Source organism: Lepidochelys kempii, chromosome 1 (genome assembly GCF_965140265.1).
Source record: "Lepidochelys kempii isolate rLepKem1 chromosome 1, rLepKem1.hap2, whole genome shotgun sequence".
In the NCBI taxonomy this organism is placed as follows: Eukaryota; Metazoa; Chordata; order Testudines; family Cheloniidae; genus Lepidochelys; species Lepidochelys kempii.
Genome location: NC_133256.1, coordinates 138,174,355 through 138,197,465, shown reverse-complemented (window position 1 = coordinate 138,197,465; position 23,111 = coordinate 138,174,355). Strand labels below are relative to the sequence as shown.

Sequence of the window (23,111 nt, the reverse complement as noted above, 5' to 3'; positions counted from 1 at the left end):
GGAAACTTTTTATCTTAAATGCTCTGTGCCTCAGTTCCCCATCTGTAAAATGGGGATAATAATCCTCCCTCATCTCAAGTGTTATTGTATTTTGAAAATAAATTCATTAACGTTTGTGCAGCATTTAGATACTATAGTGATTAGCATCATAGAAAAGTCAATGAGGAGGTTAATAATTCTGTTTTCACAACATGGTCTGAGTTGTGTGCAATAAATAAGGCATGTGTTTAACAATGAGAAAACAAAATATTGAATAGCTGTTCATTAAGTGAGCACTGACTATCCTTTGCACTAAATGAGCAAAGGTCCTGTGGAAAAAATAGTATGTGACCATTTAGTTGAAGACTTGAGTTGAACAAGAAGCCTTAATTCTGGTATTTACTAACTTTTGAGTGCTTGACTTTGCAATCATAATAATGGTCTTTTAACCTAGTTTGTGTGTTTGTGACATATTACACACTAATTTTTACACCCTCTAGAACTCTCTGTATAACTATATGTATGTATAAAGCAGGTATAGAATTGTGTGTGAGAATGAATATATGCTTATTTATATACTAGTATAATTGTCTGCCTCTGCACTTCTAGGTAGATGTGTATATGCTTGGGGATGTGTGTATACAGTATTTACATACACTCAACTGTAGGGGGCGGTTTAACATCCTCATGCTTCTTGGGTCTAAATAACCCACAGCACTGAGCCTCAGAGCCCAGGCCAACTGACTTGGGCTTGTGAGGCTCAGGCTTTGGGGCTAAAAATAGCAGTGTCGCTGCTCAGGGACCCAAGCCTCGGGCTGAGTCCTAGAGCCTGGGCTCGGAGCTGAAGGGCTACTTTGCCCTTTTATAGCCCTGCAGCTGAAATCCCAGGAGCCTGTCAGCTGACAGGGGCCCGACCTGGGGGTTTCATTGCCATAAGACGCGCTGGAAAGCTGGGTTTGTGGGATCCAGGCTTGTGGAGTTGGCATGGCCAAGCCTGTGCTTGAGCATCCCTTCCAGACTGGGTTTCCAGTTGCTGGCTCCCAGCCCTGCTGGACTGAGGTCCAGACTGCAAAATGACAGGACTGCAAAATGACCCCAGTCACTGCGGGACTCAGGGGCTGACCCTCCCCGCAGGCTCCTAAGACCCCGGGCCTGCGTGACTCTGCGGGCCTGAGTCTGAGTGTGTGTGGACAGGAAAGCCTGAAGCAAACGTTGACGGGGGCGGGCTTGCACCCAGCGCCTGCGGCAGGCGCCTGCCCCCTCGCGCGGGCTCTGGTGGTGGGGAGGCGGCGGCGGCGGCGGCAGCCCCCAGTGCGGCTGGCGGGCATGCGCGAGCGCCCCACTAACATGGCGGCGGCGGCGGCGGCGGCGGCGTGAATCCCGGCGGCGGGGGCTGCGCGCTACTTGACAGACCCACGAGCCGCTGGTGGCGCGCGGGGAAGCGGGCGGCTCCTCCGCCCCCCCCCCGCTCCGGTCCCCAGCCCGGTGAGTGGCGGCGGCTTGGCGGCGCCCTGGGTTGCGGGGAGGAAGCGAGAGACACCCCAGAACTGGCCGGGGACGGGGACGGAGAAGCGGGGCAGCTGCCCCCTTGTTCCCCCGGCTCCTGGGCAGGGGCGGCGGCTGGGGGACGCGTGGGGCTGCGCCGCCTGCAGCGGTCGCCGGTGGAGACGGTGGGTCGGGCTGGGTCTTTTCTCTTCTCGGGCTCCACAGCCGCCTCCCGGCCTCTCCCCGCTGCCCCCCATCGCTGCCCCCCCCCCGGGCTCGGCGGCGCTTCTCGGGGCAGGTATTGGCGCTGGCCCGGCTGCGCCCCGCGCGCGTGTATGTGTGTGTGGGGGGGTCTGTCCCTGGTGTGTTGTGCGGGGAGTAGGTGCCCCCAGCCCGGGCAGGGGCTTTGCTGCTGCCGCTTCTTGCTCAGGGCATCGGTGCGCGCCCCCTCCCCCCCCGTCCTCGGAGGGAAAACGGGAGGCAGGGGGATGTGGGGCGCGGATGTCTGTAAATCGTCCCGAACAGTTGGGGGCAGGGCTCGAGGGGAGCCGGGGATCTCTTCCCGCCCCCTGCACCCTGGATCGTGCTCCTGCAGCCCCCTAGGGCTTGGGCGAAGCGGGAGCGGCATTGGCCAGCCCGAGCCCGCAGGCTTGAGGGGTAAAAGCTGCAGAGCCGGCTGGTGAGGAGGGACTGAAGTCCGGCGGGTGCGGAGGCTCCATCCCAGCCTCTTCCCTCCCAGCCCAAGTCCAGGGGCGAAGGGGGTAAAAGAGCAGCCGCGAGGAGGGGGATACGCTACCTACCCCCAGTTCAGTCAGCGGCCGCCCGCTAGCTCGCGGCTTTCCCGGGGCTTGAGCTCCCTGTCCCGCCTAGCCCTGCTCCTGGGGCCGCAGCCGCGAAGGCAGCGCTGCATCCTTGGCACTGCTCGTCGCACTCAGCCCTGCTTGAGGGCGGCAGGGGCAGAGCGGGAGGGTGCCCAAGCAGCCGCTGCTGCTCCCTTGGCTGGTGCCCCGTTATCTGTGCAGCTACCTGTCCCTGAGCCAGGGGATCAGCGCTGAGAAATGCCTGGAGCGTCTCCTCCCCGAGCCAAGCTGCTCGCTCTCTACCGTGCGCACAGCCCCGTTTGTTGCGGGGCCCCCAGGATCGCCTAGGTGCGGGTGTGCGCGTTTGACAGGAGCTGTGGCTAGGACACACCTCCCTGTGCTGGAGGGGGGTATTCTCCTCCTTCCGGGCAGCGGGGGCGCCTAAATGCACTTGCGGGGACCGCTGCTGCGCTCGATCTAGGGCAGGAGCTTCACCGAGCGGATGGGATCGGGCGCATTGGAGGAGCGGGTTCAACAGATCTGCACTTGCATCCTCTCATTAGTGAATTTATACCCTCGTCAGTAAGGCAGAGCTCCAGCGAAAGTGAACGGGAGTTTTGCCTGAGGAAGGGCTTGGCCTGAAATGGGGCGGTGGGAGGGGAGAGTGTTGCACGGAGCGGGCTCCTGCCGTAGCGCAGTCTTAGCCAGGCTGGCGGGTTCCTTCTCCAGCGGGAGAGAAGTGCCGGGCAGTAGGAATAAGGTTTCCTTGTTGCTCACTGTATGTGTGGTTAGCAAGAGACTAGTCAATGCCTCTCTGTTCAAGAAAAACCCATGATGGTCCTGAGAGCCGTAGATAACTGTGTTTTATGTTTTTCCCTTCTGAATGTGTATGGCAGTATGTTTATTTTTCAAATATCACTCCTTAGAGCCAGTGAAAACCTGTCTAATTTTGTATGACCACGAAATGAAGTACTCGAATAATTTTTAAAATTTGTGTTTCTTGAACCTGTGTTCACCTGAAAATGTTAAAACGATAGCGAAAATGCCCAAAAAACAAAGAATAAAACCTCTAATCAAAACACCTTTACTAATGTGTTTGTTGCTTTTCAAAAATGGGTCATACTGTGATCATTTACTCAATAGATCACTGTTCAGACTGGCAGAATGCAGAGTATAAAGCTTTAGGGGTTGGGGATCACTCATACTACACTTGGAAAATATGCCATGTTAAAACATGCATAAAGTTCAGCTTAAAATTAATTTATGCCGTACATACAAGTGATTGCAGAGTGAGTTAGTATGGGTTTATTGTATAAGGGCTTGTTTTTCAGAGATAACTTTCTTTGGGGATATTGTATATGATTTTTGACAAAGAATGAAATATTCGGTTGCAAATTTCATAAAAAATAAATCCTTATCTGTCAGCCACTGTCTGTAGCCATTGGGGCGAATTGCAGAACAGATTGCAGTGGCATAGTAATTAAGTGGAACCTTATTTTATTAAAGCTAAATTTCATGCTCAGTTAAGCTTTAGGAATAAAAAAGCACTTTCATGTGTTTTTCTTTCCTAAATAGTTACTTATTGTAATTTAAAATATGTTAATACCTTTCTTCTTCCCACAGTCATTTAATTCTCCTCTTTCCGATTAATCAGCTATAAAGGACTGCAAAAATAATTAAACAGCTTTATAACCTAGGGATTATAACAAATAGGAGGAGTAATATTTTGTCTGGATACGTAAATATTTTGGTGAGGTAATAATTCATCTTAAAAATTATTTTAACCTCATTGTTAGCTCTTGGTAATCCTAAAATTAATCGAACAAATCTGATGATTAAGTGAAGAAAACCCTTATATTTTATAGCTTGATAATGGCTTTTCAAAACACACCTGAAATGCCAACATTTCTTCAATAATAATTTTAAGTACAATCTTAACTGAATATGAGATCTTTAGTATTTTTTTTCCTGTCAGATATTTCAGTTTTAAATTAATTTAGAGCTTCTCAAACTCTTTTATAGGATGGATCATATTTTAGTAGTTTGTCTCATGGACAACAACCCTACCATTTGTAATCACTTAAAGTCACTGTGGTAACTGGAGCAACCGCTTACATGGAAAAAGTAATGTTAGGAAAGCTTTAATGTCTTTCTACATGTTTTTAAAGCAGTTTAACAGCAGGAAATAAGTAGGAGAGCCAGCACCATGTGGGAAACCAGTACACTCTGGTCCACCAGCAAGTGCTCCACAGACCACCAGTAGCCTAGTAACCACTGAGTTATCTCTGCATTAGCAGTGCATTCTGAAAATATATTTGTACAATCAAATTATGTATTTATTAACAAGAAGAGCTAATTTTGTGAGTAGTGCTTAATATTTACTGTACTGTCAGGGTGATTTTACTTGAGTTAGTGTAAAGAAAAAATAAGCTAAGAGTAGAAAAATTTTCTGAACTTTTTATTTTCAGCGTCTGATTAAATGAAAGCTTTGCAATAATGCAGACATGCTACAGTGGAGAAGAGTGTGATGTAACGCCAAAGTTTATCCCTCTAAATATGAATATTGAAATGATTTTAAAACTAAAGGCCCTTTTAATAAAGTTTCAGGTGCACTGTTTGAATATGAGTCAGTGATATGACTCTTTAAAAGAAAATACTTGAAATTAATATTTCACTGTGAGGATTAGCTGACAGTGCTAGTACTCTTGTTACCTGCACGCTGTACGGCACTCACCTTTACCGTTTTGTGAGCTCAAGGCGTAACCCGGTAAATTTAGCCCCCCCCCTTTTCCAAACCTTCTGTGGGTTTGTGGGGTCTTTTTACCAGTGAAAGATCCTTACACGGTAATATCCTTAACCTCTATTTATTAACAGTTACCAAAATCTTACACTCTTGCTATCTAGTTGCTATAAACAATACCTTCTGTCTAGCAAATTTGGTTTACTGTATACATATATATACAGTAGTGCGTTTAAGAATAAATATTTTGCAGTAATTGTTTAAACTCTGCAAAAACATTTGTTCATTTTCTAGCAGATACTGTAAGTGGTGCAAGGATCTATTGTGGCTGCAAGAAGAAACTGAATAGATACCCAAAGCTTAGCTAAAGCTTTGATGTCTGGAATATTCTTCTATTTTAAAATCTGGTAATATGGTAAATGTTTATTGCACTTAGGAAAGTTGAGTGAAAGAGCAGCATCAGACTTCTCAAATATATCTATATTTTAACTTTTCTCATTACTTCTTTGAGCAGGCAGGTGTCCTTTACAGCTGCTGACTCCCTCACTGGATCCAGGTGCAATGTCCTGAGCAAAATAAATGGCAAACTGCTCCATGTTGCTGCTTAATCTCAAAGGAGTTGTTGATAGGTGGTGGTTCCAATACAAGTCCAAGAACATCCAGGCAACTACCTGAATTTAAATGGTGCTGAGAATTTATCTCAACCCTGTTCTTTTGTTTCAAGAGATGGTGACCCAGGCTTCCTTATGAATGGAGGATGTGAAAGATGCTGGATAAAAATCCATAGAGCCCCTGCTCTTTGCATGTGGGTCCCCAGATTCTATTAAGCATGTTCCATGTTTTTTTCTTCGGAATTGGGTTGTGGACCACCATTTCAGTGTGTGAGCTGGAAGTCCGGGAACCATTTCTAATTACAGTACTATTTATTGTGTGTGCGCCCAGGAATTTCAAAATCTATTTTATTTATTCAGATTTGGAAAAATATCTATTGGCACACAATGTATGTCCTGGCTGACTACCCCAGAAATGAAGACAGGCAATGTCATAATATAAAGGACTGTGCTGTTAGGCTTCACTGAGACTTAAACACAAAGAAAATGGGTCAAGAGACTTTTGAGGTCTGGGATCTCCCAGCTCAAGTAAAGGACCAAGTGGACTTTAAAACTTAGAAAGTGAGTATATCATGCATCCGACGAAGTGGGTATTCACCCACGAAAGCTTAAGGTGCCACAGGACTCTTTGCCTCTTTTAAAGTGAGTATAGTTGTCTGTTAGTCTTGATAGGACAGTTTGTAAATAGGGAGCACATGCATCCTCTCTTAATAAAGAAAATGCAAAACAGTGCCCTAGAAACTTTACTCCCTAAAGTTGAGGACGGTCTGTTTTTTTAACACCTGATTTTTTTTTTTTTTAACTTTAGACTTTGGTTTCATCACCTTTGCGATGATTTTATAGTCGGACTTGTGTTTAGTGTAACAGGAAATTCCAGGATCTTAGTTAAAATTCCAAGATGTTTTGGTAATAGTTACTTAAAATGGTGCTTGGTAAGTTTAAAAATAGAAATTGGCTGGCTTCTCTTAAGATCTCTCATGTAGGTGCTAAAATTTGCCATATTCTGATGGTCTCTTCATGTAGTGGTAAAAAGACATACAATATTTGTTGTGTGTTAGGGCAGTGTTTCTCAACAAGGGGCATGTGTACCCCTGGGGGTACACAGAGGACTTCCAGGGCGTACATTAACTCATCTAGATATTTGCCTAGTTTTACAATAGGCTACAGAAAGCAGTAGCAAAGTCAGTACAAACTAAAATTTCATACAGACAATGGCTTGCTTATACTGATTTATATGCTATACACTGAAAAGTAAGTACAATATTTATATTCTAATTGATTTACTTTTGAATTATATGGTAAAATGAGAAAGTAAGCGATTTTTCAATAATAGTGTGCTGTGACACTTTTGTATTTTTATGTCTGATTTTGTAAGCAAGTAGTCTTTCAGTGAGATGAAACTTGGGGGTATGCAAGACAAACCAGACTTCTGAAAGGGATACAGTAGTCTGGAAAGGTTGTGTGCCACTGTGCTGGGTGATAGAGTTTATTTCTTTACTGGGTGGCCATGTCTGGTCTTGGCAAGGCATAGTTCAGTTAAATTATATTGCATGTATATTTTGATGCGTAGTTGAGGGACACTTCCTTTATTTCTGACACACCCTATAAAAAGTATCATGACTAAGTTAATTTTTAACTTTGGCTTCTTCTTCGGGCATGTGTCTGTATGAATCCCACTGTAGGTGTGTATGTGCCTTGTGCGTGAGGTCAGGTTTTTTTTGAACAGCATTGTCTGGGGGTGCACGTGTACCCTGTATCTCCTTGGGCTCCCGAGTGAGGGCATAATGCTTAGAGTGGGTGAAATTTATTTCTCCCCTTGCAGTTCCTTCTTATTAACCATGATAGTGAGACAAAACCTGGCGAATGTCCAACCCACTGCCTTCTCTGATATTCAAAGGCCTATTCTCAACTAGTTCGGTGGGGATCTTCACCCTCCTTATCCCTTTAATTTCTTTAATTTGGATGTTCAAAAATAAAAAGCACCCTCAATAGAGGGGGGACAAGATGCTTCACGACAAACAGTATGGCAGACTCTAAACCTTCAAGGTTTGAAACCTTCCTGACCTGCGAGAGCTCATCCCCCTGGTCAATGGGCATAGCTGATGCCTGTTCTATCTGGGGGAGGGTCAGATCCTTAAGTGTTCAATTTCTAAGTCCTCCTCAGGGATTCACAAATTGAGGGCCGGGCAGCTGAAACTGTACCTGCTTAAGCAATGTATGTGCATCATCTCAGACCTGGAGGAGATAATCACCTCCAAAGAACTGGAAGGGTCTTCTTCAGCATGTTCTTCTATGAGCAGACAGCACAGTCCAGCAGTGATGGAAAGGCAGGAGAGAATACACTGTAGAAATCAACACCATCATATTGGCACCAATCACTTTGGCACCAGCAGCCGGTACGCCGACACCATCAACCCCTTCAGTGCTGGTATTGATAGATTCAGCACTGGCTTCAGTGCTGGCACTTCTGGCACTGACAATGTCATCACTGGAACCAGCATCAGCACCCCAATGCAAGGGTAAATCGAAAGGCAATGCCAGCCAAAGTCCAGAAACTGCTCCAAACAACATGAAGCATTGTTCCAAAGAGGGGAACAAATCTCACTCTTCCAAGGACAAAGTGGCTAAGCTCTCTGGTAAGAGAGTGGTGCCATGTAAGATGGCACTGTCATTGGCTGTGCTGATTATGGGACTAAGATGTGCCTTCATGCATCTCTGGAGATACTCTCCTGGTATGTCCAGTGGCACCAGTCACTGGAGCTGAGACATTATCACATAGCACTGCCATTTGTGGAGTTACTCATCATCGCTATTGCCAGACTTTGCCTTCTTCCTGGTATCAAGCAGGGATGTCTCTCCTCTACCTTTTTGAGAGTGACCCTAGAGACAGCACTGGAGATCACTCATGCAGGGCACCACTGCAAAGGAGGTGCAAGTAGCATTGGTCTAACGGTCACAAATGGGCCAGTGTCAATATAAGAGGCTGTCCTGGCTCGTCTGTGGACCATCGTTTCAAGCATCCACACCAGATTTCCCCCTCCTGTAAAGAGGTCTTCCAGGGGGTACGTCAACTCATCTAGATCTTTGCTAGTGTTTTTTATGCACCTGTTGTAAAATTAGGCAAAGTCAGTACAAACTAAAATTTCATACAGGCAATGATTTGTCTTACTGCTTTATATACTATATATGGAAATGTAATATTTATATTCCAATTAATTTTATAATTTATGGTAAAAACGAGAAAGTAAGCATTTTTTTTTTGAAACAGTGTGCTGTGACACTTTTTTGTATTTTTATGTCTGATTTTGTAAGCAAGTTGTTTTTAAGTGAAGTGAAGCTTGGGGGTGTGCAACACAAATCCCTCCTGAAAGGGGTACAGTGGTCTGGAAAGGTTGAGAGCCACTGGTGTAGTCAGTGTGGATCCCACTGTAGGTGGGCATGTGCCTCGTGCACCTGCAACTATTCTTTTTTTTTTTTTAAATAGTAGCATCCATTGGGGCCACTCCTGTGCCTTGTGCCGCCTCCTCAGTTGCTATCCTCCATCAATACCCTAGAGGTTCAGAGGCCATGGACTCCAAAATCCAGGGATGAAGGACATGTTCTGGGATCTACACTGACTACTGTAATATCTCAAAGTACTTTATATTGATAATTATCCGGTCCCAGTGTGAATCTCAAGTGCTTCCTGTGTGCCAGTTTAATGGCTATATATAAGAACTCATCTTGCAGGTTAATAGCCATGAACCAGTTGAGCCTGCACACACGGGGTGCTGGAGGAAAGCACTATATTCTGGAATCTGAGACTATACATACAATTTGTTCAGTCCCCTCAGGTCTAGGATAGGACAGATCCCCCCTTTCTTCTTCGGGAAGGAGATACTGAAAGTAGAAGCCTCTTCTGTACTACTTAAGAACCCTTCCATGACTCCTAGCAGAAGCAATATGGCCACGTTTCCCCCCCCCTCTCATGAGATGAGTCCCTGAAGGGTAACAGGGAAAGGGTTGAGTAGGGTGGAGAGCATGGAAGTGAATGGGATAGCCAGAGGCAACTATGTTCTACACACATTTGTCCGAAGCGATATTGGTCCACGTCCAATGGAATGAGACAAGGCAGCTCCTGAAGATGGCTGCTAGTTCCTGATAGGCTCTGATATGGTTGCTAACATTCCCATCAAATCTGCTGAGAAGGTGCCCATCAGACAAGTAGCACAATCATTTCTGCAGTGGGTACTCTATCTGCCCCCAAAATAAGGATGAGACAGTTATCTCTTTTGGGCTTCCTGTATGGGGTTGGTGTATACATCCCCAGCAACCTCAGAGTGGTCCTTTATCCGTTGTGTATTGAAAAACTCCATCCACTGAAATAGGAGGTCCTGGATGGCATCTTGGACTTCTCTTGGTATTCCAGATGCCAACAGTCAGTAGTCACGGCCATGACTATCAACCTTGTGGCCATATCTGTGTAGTCCATAGCTTCCTGGAGGCCTCTTCTGGCTTTTTTTATTTATTTATTTTTTATGACCTCTAAGTTCCTCCCTAGTGCCCTGTGGTACTTTCGTCAAGAAGGGATCACCCTTTCCCATGTCAGTACATTATATTAGGTGAACAATGCCTGGCAGCTGTCACCCAGAGTTGTAGGCAAGACAAGTAATGCCCAGACAGGTCTAGCTTTTGGAGGTCCTTGTCCATGTGCCTTTCACAGATTTCAACGTTTCCTACACTGCTGCCTCTACTAATGATCCTGGATTTTGGTGACAATAGAAGTGCTCAAAGTTTTTCAGAGGCACCTAGCAGCACTCAGCCACCTGTTTAGACGTGGGCTGAATGGTGGCTGGGGTTTGCCAGAGCCTGTTGCTGTCTCTAATATGCCCTCGTTGAGAACCACTGAACTACATCATCTCGAAGCACCCCCTCCTCCCTTACCACACACGTGCAGTCTCTTGTTTGTTCTCTTGTTAGGTCACGTCTAAAATTCTAGATTGTAGGCTCCTGGGGGCTGTGATCTTGTGTGTTTGTTCTGTGAAGTATCTACCATTATTTATCTCACACTAAAAGATGTGGTAGGTGTTGCTTGTCACTATAGTAGGCACAACTTTCTCAGACACACTTTTTTTTTTCCCCCAAGGTGGTGTCCCTTTAACACATAGGCAGCTCTCCCCTTGTTTGTTGTCTTAAGCAAGTAAGGCATTGAAGGTAGAGGTCTTCACCAAACCACTTCGTTTAGTATCTGAACCTTCAGCTTCAAAATTTGACCAACAATTTGTAGTTAAAATGTGATATGGTAAGCAAAATGAGTCTCTTACTGGAGGGAATGGGCTTTGTTGCCAGGTATCTCAAATTGTTGCTGTTTTAAGGTAATAGATACCCTTCTTAGCTTGGACAAAGAGTAGGTTGAGACTCTTAGCAAACATTAGCTCATAGAGCATCTGAAACTTATAAAACCTACAAGAGAGTAGCACTATTTAAATTAGGTGCATGTATATAAACAAGAGTATGTTTGTTTAACTTGTCAGCAAGTTAAAGAAGTATGGGCTGGATGAATGCACTATAAGGTGGGTAGAAAGTTGGCTAGATTGTCGGGCTCAGCGGGTAGTGATCAATGGCTTCATGTCTAGTTGGCAGCCGGTGTCAAGTGGAGTGCCCCAGGGGTCAGTCCTGGGGCCGGTTTTGTTCAATATCTTCGATAAATGATCTGGAGGATGGTGTGGATTGCACTCTCAGCAAATTTGCGGATGATACTAAACTGGGAGGAGTGGTAGATACGCTGGAGGGCAGGGATAGGATACAGAGGGACCTAGACAAATTGGAGGATTGGGCCAAAAGAAATCTGATGAGGTTCAATAAGGATAAGTGCAGGGTCCTGCACTTAGGACGGAAGAACCCAATGCACAGCTACAGACTAGGGACCGAATGGCTAGGCAGCAGTTCTGCGGAAAAGGACCTAGGGGTGACAGTGGACGAGAAGCTGGATATGAGTCAGCAGTGTGCCCTTGTTGCCAAGAAGGCCAATGGCATTTTGGGATGTATAAGCAGGGGCATAGCGAGCAGATCGAGGGACGTGATCGTCCCCCTCTATTCGACATTGGTGAGGCCTCATCTGGAGTACTGTGTCCAGTTTTGGGCCCCACACTACAAGAAGGATGTGGATAAATTGGAGAGAGTCCAGCGAAGGGCAACAAAAATGATTAGGGGTCTGGAACACATGACTTATGAGGCGAGGCTGAGGGAACTGGGATTGTTTAGTCTGCAGAAGAGAAGAATGAGGGGGGATTTGATAGCTGCTTTCAACTACCTGAGAGGTGGTTCCAGAGAGGATGGTTCTAGACTATTCTCAGTGGTAGAAGATGACGGGACAAGGAGTAATGGTCTCAAGTTGCAGTGGGGGAGGTTTAGGTTGGATATTAGGAAAAACTTTTTCACTAGGAGGGTGGTGAAACACTGGAATACGTTACCTAGGGAGGTGGTGGAATCTCCTTCCTTAGAAGTTTTTAAGGTCAGGCTTGACAAAGCCCTGGCTGGGATGATTTAATTGGGGATGGGTCCTGCTTTGAGCAGGGGGTTGGACTAGATGACCTCCTGAGGTCCCTTCCAACCCTGATATTCTATGATTCTATGTACCATTATTTAAGCACCTGGATTCTATCATGGTCAAATATAGGAAAACCTGATGGAATAGATGTTACTTTTTAAAGCCCATGTAAAAGAAAAGTTTGATATGTAAGTACATTTTGTGTGAGAAAGAAGTGAAGGGCTTTCAGTGCCATCCGTAGTTGAGTCAGAGTTACCAGTGGCACCACCATGAAGTTGGAACTGAATAATTAGGAGTCAAAATTGTGTGGAAAGGACAGATAATGGTGAGAGGGGGTTATACTGGTGGTGATAAATGAAAATGATAAATAGCTATGTGTGTAGGGGTGGGAGGGAAGAGATCAGGAAAATTAGTCTGCTGGTACCAAGCAATATTTTCTTCTCATTGTAGAAAAATGTTAACCATCTGGATTTGTGAATACATTTTCTACTGTGTTCAGCTACAATAAATTTTGTGGAAAAAACTGACAGTTTTTAAAGGAAGACCTTTCTGAAATGCTTTGATTTAACTGGAAAACTTATAGTCTGTTTTTTCCACCATATGAAATGGGATGGAAAAGGTGCTTTTTCAGGGTAAATAATGCAGCTGGGCAAATACTGCAGCAAAGTATTTGCAAAAATTCTGATATTTTTGGTGACCTCTTCTTGTTTGTTTGTTTGTTTTTATCCACAAGAATGTTTGCAGAAAACGGAGTGTTTTGTGGAGTTTTCACACAAATATATCTTTGTTAATATTAGCACTGGAAATGGTCTTGCTGGCTTTTGAAAGTTGAGATTTGGAAGCCAATTGAAGGGGGAGGGAAGTTGTTTTTTTGAAGAGGGGCAAGAGTTAGCAGGTGGGGGATGGTATGCAACCACCACCATTGGGGTTGTTAGACTTGTATCTCTAATCAGGCACAGGAATGTGTGTGAGCCTGGAGTTCAGCTGTGTACTTAGGAAGGGAATAATCTATCTGGGACCTACTTCCTTCAGAAGCATCTTTTATGACAGTAAGGAAAAGCTTGTGTCCTGTCCTGAGGGGACTCCAGCCTCCCATGTGCAGTTGACTTCGCTGGTCCTCCTGTGTAGGTGAGGATGAGCTGCACCAGTAAGTAGTTCTGGTGAGGGAGGATCTGTGTACTGCCTTTGTCAGCATCTTGTAGGTGGTGGCAGTTGGATAGTGCTGGCTTTTTAAATTGCCAGTGAGAGAGACACCTTTAAATGCAGAGAGAGGATGCTCACGGAATGTGTGCCTGCTAGCACTGTGGGTGCAGGTAGCATGGCATCTATTTAATCCAGTGTGAGACTGCCACATAGGAGGAGTCTGTAGCTGGCTTTGAGGAAACGGTGGGCCTGCAACTTCTGCCATTTGCTGCTGTGCTGGATCCTGCTGATCTTGCTAAGCTTCCTCTTGCTGCTGCAGGGGCCTGTACTGTGACTGACTCTGTGCCAGTAGGTTCCAGGACTGTCAGTTTTGCCCATGCTCCAACAAAAAAAAATAAAGTAATATATTTGGTATTGTTATGTTTGTGTTAAGAGGCTAACAAAATTAAAGCTTTATTATTGTTTCAGTAAGTACTCGAGTTTAGTGTTTACTAAATTTATCCCCAAGTTGTTCGGATACAAAAATTATTTTAGGGGAAGGGAAGTGTTGTACTCCCCCCTTCCTTCCTCCCCCGCCCCCCCCCCCAATGTATTTAAACATCCAGCTTATGGGCACAGGGAGAGTGTCACTATTTACTACACACAATTTTTGGGGTGCACAGAATCTTTAAGATATTTTGGAGTTAAGCACAGTAGCTGTAAAATGATCAGCAGTGATATAGTTAACAATACTGACAATGAAATTGTCATCTTTCATTTTGGAATTAACCTTGGGTCAGTCAGAACCTTTCTGAACTATCAATTAAAGCTGTCATCAGTTACTCTGTTCTTGGAAGACTTTCTTCACAACCATGAGGGTTAAAACCCTTTTGAAAAATTTTAAAAAAAAATACCGTCAATTCTGGCTCACAGCTCTGTGGCAAGGGGTGGATTTCACAGCTCCAGAATAACAGTGCTCTGTCCATAGACCCTCTGTGATCCTAGCTTCCAGAATCCTGGAGCTTAGAGGTATTGCTGATTGGACCAGGGCAGAGTACCGTAGATAATTATATAAGGACTTCCCCTCTAGCTTCTCTAAGTGCTGCTTTTACGTTGTTGGTGCTGCTGGTTGCTTTGGTAGAGAAGTGCAAACAGCTCTATAGGGATCTCTAGCATCCCATTCCATACTAGTGTCTGGGCAGCTCTTACTACACTTGTAATAGGAATTCCCTTCCCGCTCTCTCTCCCCCCCCCCCCACCTGTTTTATTTGTACTATGCTCAAAAGTATGCCAGGTGCCTCACTGAACAAATAATAAGCTTCCTGCCATGGCAAGTGAGGGTTAGTTAAAGTCAGGGGGGCTAGGGTGGGATTCAACAGGGCTTATAAATTGTGATGTGGAGATGTTAGGCCCATGCAAATTTCTTAGCAAGTAAAGATTTTTCTTAAAGTTTAATATTCTAATTAGTTTTTGTTGCAGAAATGAGTCTTTGGCAGGGTTTTGAATGAAGCTAGGGTAGTGGCCTGATGAATATGTTCTAAGAAAGTGTTCCAGGTTTGTATGGGGACATGGAAAACAACTCAGATGTTTAAGATGGTAAATTTGCCAAATTGTGTGAGTGGTTTTTCCAGCACTTACATAATGTAAATATACAGTATTAAAATTCAGCTTACAATTTTCAGCCAATCTGTCTTTGAATTTCATATCTAGTTTAAAAATGCTTCAGGACATTTTTTGAGCTGTTGGAGTATGAACAAAAATATTCAAATAAATCTGTTAGTCTCTAAGGTGCCACAGGTACTCTTTTTTTTTTTTTTTTTTTTGCTGATACAGACTAACACGGCTACCACTCTGAAACCAAAACTATTCAAAATCTCCTCTTTTGTGAGCAGACTGCATTGAAGATTTTGGTTTTAAAAATGTTAATAGGCTTGGGTCCAGCTTTCTTAAAAATCTGGTGGCTCCTTACATACTATTTCATCATTCTAGGTTGGAAGATTTAGAATTTTGAGAACCTGAAAACATGATGGGAGAACTGTTTGTATTTTGCATCTGCAGCCCTAAGAAGGGTGGCATACCTTCTCTCTTGAAAGGATTGCTGATTTAGCTAATTTTGAATCTAGTTTCATATTTTATTTCAGAATGCTTTTGGCACAAGTAAATTAGTCTTTGTTTTCTCTGTTTGAACAGTGAAACTACATTGGTCAGTTTCACATCTTGGCTCTCATACAGTAACAAAATATGGTTTTGTTTTAAATTTCACAACAGTGAAGAGAAGTTACACTCCCTGTAACTTAAAAATTACAATTTTTAATTGAAAAATTAAAATTTTCAATTTTATGTAATTGAATGTAATTCATTCATTTTCAAACATTCATACATTTTCAAAATGTAATTGAAAATTTTTATTTTTCTGTTCTTCTTGTGACAACTCTTCAGCCTAAAGTATGTTCAAGTAATATTTTAAACACAGTCTCTTGATGGATACTGAAATTTACTTCTTTGTATTGAATGGATTATTATGAAAGAGATTTGTGAAGGATCAGACAGTTTGATTTGATTGTAATGACATATTGCCTTTTGTCTAAAAACTCAAAACTTTGCAGTATAATACTGTTTGTAGATAGTCAAAAGTTCATTGCTTTATATTTATGCTAATTATATGTTTCATGTTGTGCTGTAAAGTTTCCCATAATCCTATTGACAGTACATAGAAACTTGCTTAGTGATCTTTATAACAGATAATACAAAGGATTATTTTTGTTAAATAATCAATATATTTCCAACTCAGGAAGGAAATATTTTGATAAAGCTAGTTTCGGTGTTTACCATCTAGCTGTAAGATTTATTATATTTGCTCTTTTACTGGCACAAGTCTGTCAAGACAAGTATTAAAAATCTGTCTCAGCATTTTTTATGAACTAGAAGTTTTTCTGTGCTAACGGTTTATCAGCTTTGCTGTATAAAAAGATGAAAATTGAATTTCTGCTTCTTGAAAGCCTGCCTTTCTTAAACGTATGGACGAAAATGGATTCTACCTTAGACCTAATTTCCTATTAAAAATACCTGTATATGCTTTTTATTTACAAAGGAGGGAAAACTACTTTTTAATGATACATTGTAATATTAATGTCAGTAACACAGGTAGATAGTTTTAATTTTATAATGTAAAATCTGGTATTTTTTTCATGTCTCTCTCTTCCACCAGTACCTTAATTCTGTTGTTCAGTAGGTCCCAACTGCTGTCACTAGGATTATTGAACATCTGCATTGCAGAAATAAGCATGCACACTGTACTTCCTTTTGGGAAAAAAAGTAAACCTATTTTGATCCCAGAATGGAAAATAGCAAAGGTGTTTGTGAAGTATTTCATACCATATAGTAGGCTTGGAATGATTAGGTGGTTGGTTGGTTTTTTTGTTTTTTGTTTGTTGTTTTTGTTTTTGTTTTTTTGTAAATGTCGGTTCCCCACATGCGTGGCCCTCTATGAAAAAATATTTCCATTGATAATTGAAATTTACAGATTGATGAGTTAAGAAAAATGCTGCTTGAGAACTTATTAGAGTTGAAGGATATTTACTTGACTGGATGTTGACCTCCCTCCCATAATTTTTCACAATTGTAAAAATTTAAATTGATAAAAATCAGGGGTGGATGGGGAATGCTTAAAAATAAGCATTGATGCTAGCTGTTAAAATTATATGTAAAATAGAATTCTGCCAAGCCTACATATAAATAACTTGCTGTAAATTTCTCTGTACCTTCTCTTATCTCTCTCTTCTTTTCCAACCTTCAAGACTGTTGTCAAAACAGCCTCAGACCTTTTTCTTAATTCTTTTTTAAAAAGAGAGATGGGTAGGTGCTTATTATATTTAAGAAAATAATTTTTCATTTTTCAAAATACTTTGAAGGGACCCCATTAATTTAGAAGTCACCCTTCTGTCTGGAAATAGTGTACCCGTGTCTGCATTAAGATAGCACTAAGTCTGAATCAGGATTGTGACCTCATTATACTCTGCACAGCTCAGCACAGAGTAGGACAGTCCCTGCCATGAAGAGTTCTGCCTAATTTAAATCAGGATGCAATAGTGGGTATGACAAACAGGACTGGGGAGGAGGGAAACGAGAAGAAGGTTAATATAGATCAGCTATGTACAGAGCTGGATAGTTTGAATTTATATATAATGTTATGAGACTAGTAATAAATGGATGATAGTGTTGCAAAGGTATATTCTCTAGTTCAAACAGGAATTAATTCAGGGGAGCCCTATGGCCTGTGGTATATGGGAGGTCAGACTAGATGATGACAATGGTTCTTCTTCGAGTGATTGTTCATGTCCATTCCAAGCAGGTGTGTTTCGGCACTGGCTCTCCAGGTGATGGCACTGGTGGAAGCCTCAGCTCCGTCCCTACCGACCCCGATGGTCTTGGTCCTGCCGGATTAAACTGCCCCAGCACCGGCTGCGGTGCAGAATTCTTCATCGGTACTGGCTCCACAGCCCGCGTGCCGAAGGCAGTGAACTGGGCCCACCTCTTGTTCTCTCTTCCTCCTCCTCACCTGATGAAGCAGTCGCGGGGACTTCGACGGCCCCAGCTTTGGAGGACAACCGGGTTCTTCAACAGCTTTTGAGGCGGGCCGCCCGAAGCCTGGGGATTCAAGCAGAGGAGGTGGAAGTGGATTTAGACCCTGTCGTAGACTTCCTGGCTCCTTCTGGCCTGTCCGGGGTTGTACTGCCATTTATCAAGTCGATAACCGAAACATCTAAGAACTTGTGGCAAACTCCTGCTTCTCTGGCCGAGCACCACTACTTTGTTCCCTCTAGAGCAGTGCTACTCAAAGTGGTGGTCCGCGGACTGGTGCCGGTCTGCGAGCCTTCGGCTGCCGGTCTGCGCGCACATTGGAAAAAAAAATTGCCGGTTCCTCACATCCAATAGCTTGAGAAGCACTGCTCTGGAGGGTATGAACATCTTTACACCCACCCTCCTCTGGACTCTTTGGTGGTCAACGTGGCCAATCAGAGAGAACGTCAAGGGTTTCAAGGATCCACCCCTAAAAACAGGGATGCCAAGAAACTGGACCTGTTTGGCCGGAAGGTCTACTCAACAGGAGGCCTGCAACTTCATATAGCCAACCAGCATACCATAGTAAGCCGCTACGGGCATAACACCTGCTCGTCCATGGCTAAGTTTACAGAACTTCTGCCCCAGGAAGCTCGGGGGGAGTTCTCTGTGCCGTGGAGGAGGGGAAACTGGTCTCTAGAGCGTCTTTGCAAGCGGCCTCGGACGCGGCGGATGCGGCCTCTCGTATTTTGGCCACAGGGGTAGTTATGAGGAGAGGCTCCTGACTACAGGTCTCTGGTCTTCCCCACGAGGTCCAGCAGACCATTCAAGACCTTCCCTTGAAAGTGTAGCTCTCTTCTTCGAGAAGACGGATAAGAGACTTCACAGCTTGAAGGACTTGAAGGCAACCCTTCGTTCACTGGGGCTTCACACGCCTGCTACCCAGCACAGACGTTTTAGGCCTCAATCTGCCCTTCATCCTTACCAACTCCAAAACCATTAGGACGTTCCGCGTAGGTGGAACAGGAGCATTTGGAGGAGGCAACGCCCTCCCTCTGGACAAAGCTTGAGCCAGCCCAGGGCCACACCGGGCTCTAGACCACCCTTTTGAGGGTACGGTCGAGGACAGCTTGCCAGTATGACCTTTGGATCCTTCCCATCTTACTTTCTCGTCCTGTTTATCCCCTTTCTGCTGTGCCTGGTCTCAAATTACTTCAGACCGGTGGGTGCTCCGCATGGTAGAGAGGGGATATTCCATCCAATTCTGTACCCTCCTGCCCCCTCAACCCCTTTCCCTGTCCCTCTTCAGGGACCCCTCTCAAGAGCAACTTCTAATTCGAGGTGCAGTCCCTCCTCTCGGTAGGGGCAGTGGAGGAGGTTCCTCAGGAGATAAGGGGTTTCTACTCCTGGTATTTCCTCATACCGAAGGCCAAGGCGGGCCTCAGACCCATACTGGACCTGCGACAGCTCAACAAATACGTAAAGAAACTCAAGTTTCGCATGGTCTCGGTAACCTCCATTATCCCCTCACTGGATCCAGGAGACTGGTACGCCGCCCTCGACTTGAAGGACGTGTCTTTTCATATTGCAAAAGTCCCACATCACAGACGCTACCTCAGGTTCGTGGTGAACAGAGGCCACTACCAGTTTGCCGTTCTCCCGTTCAGACTGTCAACTTCCCCCTGAGTAGCCACAAAATGCATGGCAGTCGTCGCAGCGTTCCTGCGCAAGCACCAGATACAGGTCTTTCCATACCTGGATGACTGGCTGATCAAAGGTCGCTCGAGAGCCCAGGTGGAGGCTCAGGTCGAGTTCATAAGAAAGACCTTCCTCGACATAGGTCTCCTCCTGAATGAGGAGAAATCTACTGGCCTCTGGGAAGCACGCCCTGGCTTGGGTAGAGTCCAGGACTGCGCTTCCCAGAGGCCAGGTTTCACTGAGGACATCATACAGAGCCTCAGACGGTTCCCCACGATGTCAGCAAGAATCAGTCTAAAGCTGCTGGGACACATGGCCTCCTGCACGTAAGTGGTGCAGCATGCCAGGCTCAGGCTGCACCCACTCCAGTCCTGGCTGGCGTCGGTGTACCGACTAGCCAGAGATGCGTTGGACAGGGTCATAACCCTGCCCCGCCTGGTACTGGACTCCCTCCTATGGTGGCTAGACCCACGAATGGTTTGCGTAGGGGTGCCTTTTGCCAGCCCTTGCTCACCTTGGCATCAGAAGCCTTGGATCTGGGTTGGGGGGCTCACCTAGGGAACCTCAAGACCCAAGGCCTCTGGTCTCCGGTGTCAAAGAGCTGAGGGCAGTGCGTCTGGCATGCTATGTTTTCAAAATGCACATAATGGGCAGATGTGTTTCAATCCTCAGCGATGTTTTATATCAACAAACGGGGGTGCACGCTCCTCTCCCCTGTGCTGAGAAGCCCTTGCGCTGTGGGACTTCGGCATAGAGAACTCGATCCACCTGCAGGCTTCATACCTCTCAGGGGTGCGAAACATGCAGGCGGACAGCGTCAGCCAGAGCGTCAGCGGCCACGAGTGGTCCCTTCGGCCAGACGTGGTGAGCTCAATCTTCCAGTTCTGGGGATCTCCCCAGGTAGACCTGTTTGCCACTCCGGACAACAGAAAATGTCAAACATTTGGTTCCCTCGGGAGCCACAGCTCGGGGTCCATCAGGGATGCCTTCCTTCTCTCATGGGAGGGCTGCCTGCTATATGCTTTCCCACCCATCCCCCTAGTCCACAGGGTGCTCCTCGAGATCCGCAGAGACCGGGCCCAAGTCATACTAATAGCGCCGGGGTGGCTGCATCAGCACTGGTTCACCTCGCTCCTGGAAATGTCCATAGCGGCCCCACTCACCTTACTGCTGGTCCCTGACCTGATCACACAGGTCCAGGACAGACTCCGGCACCCGAATCTGGAGTTGCTCCACCTTACGGCCTGGATGCTCCACGGCTAAGTGCCACAGAGCTGTCTTGTTCGGACCAGGTCAGACAAGTCCTCCTGGGTAGTAGAAAGCCCTCCACCAGGGCTACTTACCTGGCCAAGTGGAAAAGGTTTTCTGTCTGGGCGGAGCAACATAGTCAGTCGCCGCTCTTCGCCTCCATACCGTTTATACTGGACTACCTCCTTCACCTAACGCATCAAGACTTGTCCCGGTCATCAGTAAGGGTCCACTTGGCTGCTGTATCCACCTTGCATCGGGGCTCAGATGGTCTCTCAGTCTTTACAAACCCTATGGTCAGTTGTTTTCTCAAGGGTTTGGACAGGCTCTTCCCACACAAGTGTCAGCCACTCCCTGCCTAGGACCTCAATTTAGTCCTCTCCAGGCTTACAGGCCTGCCAATTGAACATCTGGCCACCTGCTCCCTGTTATATCTCTCATTCAAGGTCGCGTTCCTCGTGGCAATTACCTCGGCTTGACGGTTTCGGAGCTCAGGGCCTTCATGTCTGAGCCCCCTTACACAGTTTTTCATAAGGATAAGGTCCAGCTCAAGCCTCATCCGTCTTTTCTCCCGAAGGTCGTCTCCCATTTTCACATGACCCAGGACATCTTCCTCCCAGTGTTTTATCCCAAGCCACGCTTCTCCGATAGGGAGCGCAGGCTGCACTCACTGGATGTGCGTAGGGTCTTCTACATAGAGAGAACTAAGTTGTTCCGAAAGTCCGTCCAACTCTTTGTAGTCGTGGTGGACAGAATGAAGGGCCTCCCGGTATCCTCTCTACGCATATCGTCATGGATAACGTCCTGCATTAGGGAGTGCTATACCCTGGCAAAGGAGCCCACTCCGCAGATAACTGCTCACTCTACCAGGGCCCAGGCCTCCTTTGCGGCGTTCCTGCGAACAAGTCCCTATTCAGGAAATTTGCAGGGTAGCCACGTGGTCCTCGATACATACATTTACGTCGCACTATGCAATTACACAACAGTCCAGGGACGATGCGGCTTTCAGGAGAGCTGTGCTCTTTTCTGTGGATAACTCCGACCCCACCTCCTGAGCTCTGGCTTGTGAATCACCTGCTTGGAATGGACATGAACAATCACTTGAAGAAAAAACTGTTACCAATACCCACCCTCTTACCCCTCTGTCGGAATAGTCCAGAAGAAGGAACTGAGGGGGTGGAGGGTTGGCGGGGCCCAATATTGGGCGCCATGAAGGCACCACTCCGGGGGGGGTGCCCAGGCTGACCCTATGGACGCTGCTAGGGGAAAAATCTTCCGGCTGGCATGCACGCGGCACGCACACACACACCTGCTTGGAATGGACATGAACAACGCATCTCGAAGAACAACAGTTACGAGAAAGTGAGTAACCATTTTTTTTTTCTTCTGATTATATAATCTATGAAGTAAAATTTATGAAAGAGATTAGAGGGGCGCAAATATCAGTTTGTTTTACTTCGTACATTTGACAGCTCTCTGTGTATAGCCAATTCCCCTGTTCATCCTGCACAGTAAGTATCCCATATTGTTTATGTGGGACTTTCACATAGAAGCCAAGATCAGAGGAAACATTAAGAAAATATAAGGAAAAAGAAAAACCACAGAGGTAGCGATAGTACTTGAAATTAACTGTGTCTTTTCAATTTGATTGTCTTTTAAACAGTTAAATTTGAAATTTGAGAGAGGTTTTTAAATTATTCTCGTATCTGACTCTCCTGTAGATTTTTATAGTTATCCTTACACATGTGAAAGAAATGAAGTGGACTGAAATGGGTTTCTCGTTTTTGCCCAGCCAAAATTTCCCATTCATTTTGTTTAACTAAGGATTGCAGAATTGGGAGTCTGAGCTATACCAACAATGTTGATAGGACCAAAAACCTAATCTGCTTTAAGAATGTTTCCTCTCCACCCACTTCTTTGATTTAACTGTCCACCTAAGCCTGAAGCATCTGATTCTTCAAAACAAAAGTCTCCAATCTCTAGAGGTTTAGGTTTCTTTGAAATATCATGTGTTAAACTGGCATGTTAAGTTGTATCTCCATGTTCGGTGTGTTTGTTGTATTCTCGTGAACAGGCAGGGTATTGGGACAAATTTCTGCTAGATAACTGTCTTGCTTGCTTGTAAGAATGGTGTAGATAGCGGAAGGGAAAGTTGTGATATGCCATCCAAAAGAAAGTATATGATTTTTGACAGTGTCTCTCTTTAAAAGGCTGACCTCTCTGAAAAGCAGTAATTCTTGCCCTTCAAGTTGACTTTCTAAATTAGAAGAACAATATTAGAGTAGGATGGAAAATATTTTTCCATCATATGTAGTAGTAACTTTGGAAATGCAAATGCT

At 45.1% G+C, this 23,111-nt stretch overlaps 1 protein-coding gene across 5 annotated transcripts in view; it reads left to right on the top strand.

Moving 5' to 3' along the window:
- Positions 1–1,265: 1,265 nt before the first annotated feature.
- Positions 1,266–23,111, top strand: part of SCML2 (Scm polycomb group protein like 2) — a 131,050-nt gene continuing 109,204 nt past the window's right edge. The window contains exon 1 of one of the 5 annotated variants that reach the window (XM_073356349.1): positions 1,266–1,464. The gene's annotated coding sequence lies outside the window, so the exon portion shown is untranslated. Of the gene's footprint in view, positions 1,465–2,749; positions 2,843–6,035; positions 6,177–10,807; positions 10,897–21,609; positions 22,135–23,111 lie in introns of those variants that run through there. The other 4 variants (XM_073356387.1, XM_073356359.1, XM_073356378.1 and 1 more) reach the window with 4 other exon arrangements.